Below are 2,125 nucleotides of genomic sequence, written 5' to 3'. Positions count from 1 at the left end.
CTCGGCTGTAGATTCTCCAATCATCTCTGAATTGGTGCTGACACGGTCCTTCCTTCTGGAGGGGGGCTACGTCTGTTCCCCATGGTCCCTGTGTGTGTTGTAGAGTAGTCACCGCTCCAAGCTCCGCCCCCGGGATGGACTACAATCTCATGTTTAGTTTACTCATTTTGTATTGAGATTGTAGTCCATACCGGGGGGGGGGAGCTTGGAGCCGTGACTACTTTACAATACACACAGGGACCATGGGGAACACAAGTAGCCCCCCTCCAGAAGGAAGGACGGTGTCAGAGATGATTGGAGGATCTGCAGCCGAGTGATTCACAAATAAGATACATTGTTGTTCAGAGTTCAGGTACTTAAATGTAATTTTTAAGATCAAACTCCGGAGTTGGGTGTCACTCTCATGAGATCCCGTGTTCCACGTCTCACGCAACATTCAGCATTTTTCCACGTCACGGTCTGTAGATATTTGCACCTCGAGCTGGAAGCATTTCTCCATCCTAATGTCTGGCTGGTGATCTATCACCCCTAATAGGCCCGTCCACCCGACAGCTCGATATGTGCATTCCGACTGCCGGAAAACCGCCGCCCACCGCAGCACTTAAACAGCAAAAGGCTAAATGGGCCGTCTAATGAACAGCAGAGGCAGGAAGCAATTCATACCGGAGTCCTCAAAATCCACAACGTTCTATCACAAGCAGCCTGGTGAGAAATGGGAAGCCAGCGGCCTATTTAACAAAAGCGGCGGAAGAAGCAGTGATGATGTACAAAGCGGAGGAATCGAATATCAGCAATCAGGACAGAGAAAGCTGATTGGTCGGTGCAGGTTATGACTATGTACGCATAGATACATAGGAGTAACCTGCCTTAAACTTAGAGGTAAACCCCAAAATGAATGACGTGTAGTTTGCTAAAGCTCCGTGTAGTATAAATATGTTTAATATGTTATTTAAAAAAAAATCCCTTTTTTTAAAATCTCAGTGTTGCTGATCTCCCGAAGCCTCTTTGCAGCCACTCCCTGCCACATGCACTCCACCGATGGCTACATGGCATTTCTCAGGGCGGGTTTCCTGCTGGTGACAACAGTGGACCATGTTGATGTAATGTGCGTTGAAATTGACAGTTGTAGTCTCCACCGTTAGCCCGTGTGACAACACAGGAGCACAATTGGGAGACAGGGACACAGCGTTGTCACCCGATTACAGGAAGTGCCTGAACTAAGAGATTCATGGCATGGTCACCAGGGATAAAATTAAACCGGCCACATAACCTGCAGCTTTCATTCAAATAAAGCATAGCTAGGAGCTCTGTGCTCCCCTTCAGCCTCTTCTCTTCCTCCCTGGAGGCCACTCATAAGATTCTTCTTTTTTTAACTTACCTTTTCCAAAGTCTACCGATACCGCAAGGTGCCCGAGATAGGCCGCCCTCAAACCAGTACCAGTATACTATGAAGGCACCATGGTTATGGCCCCCTGCACTCACAGTATGTCCTCAACCCGTCTTCAGAACAGTCACATGATACCACAGGGTCCTCTGTGCTGGGATAGGCCGTGCTCATAGATTCAGAGAGTGGCGCTGATATCAACAGAACCACTCTCTGAACCGGAGCCAGAACACTATGAAAGCACCGCCCCCTGCACTCTGCACTCACAGTATGTCCTCAGCCTTTCAAATCGAGTCATTCAACACATAAGTCTGAGGCCATCTTGTGGCGGAGTAGAGGTATTGCGGGGTCAGCATTGGAGTGAATGCGAGTATTGTGCCCTGATCTGCTTTTTTATTTTCCTTAAACAGACCTAAAAAGAGATTGTTTCAAGTACAAAAACTTTCACCTTCCTCGGACCCCGGAGTCCAAGCTCTGTGCAAGCTCCGCGGCGGATGGTGTCAGAGCTTACACATGGTAGACACCTTTCTAATCCTCACATGACAGTGTCCAGGCCTGGTGATTGGCCGCTCAGGCCAGGGCACTGCATCCTGCGAGGAGGTCATATGGGGCCCTATAACCTAGACAGGCTGGGGTCTGTTCAATGTGGGTTACTTGGGGTCATTGGTGCCCAAAATTGGGGTTTCTAAAAAAAACAACCAGGCCAGATTTATACAATGAAAACTAGCACTGGGTAGACAT

At 48.6% G+C, this 2,125-nt stretch overlaps 1 protein-coding gene across 1 annotated transcript in view; it reads right to left on the bottom strand.

The window, feature by feature from the left end:
* The window catches only part of TTYH2 (tweety family member 2), a 48,448-nt gene that overhangs the window by 1,473 nt on the left and 44,850 nt on the right, over window positions 1-2,125 (bottom strand). The window lies entirely within an intron of this gene.

This window comes from Nanorana parkeri, unplaced genomic scaffold (genome assembly GCF_000935625.1).
Source record: "Nanorana parkeri isolate BGI_ZX_2015 unplaced genomic scaffold, ASM93562v1 scaffold1157, whole genome shotgun sequence".
In the NCBI taxonomy this organism is placed as follows: Eukaryota; Metazoa; Chordata; class Amphibia; order Anura; family Dicroglossidae; genus Nanorana; species Nanorana parkeri.
The sequence above is the reverse complement of the archived record's forward strand: the minus strand, read 5'-3'. Positions and strand labels throughout refer to the sequence as shown.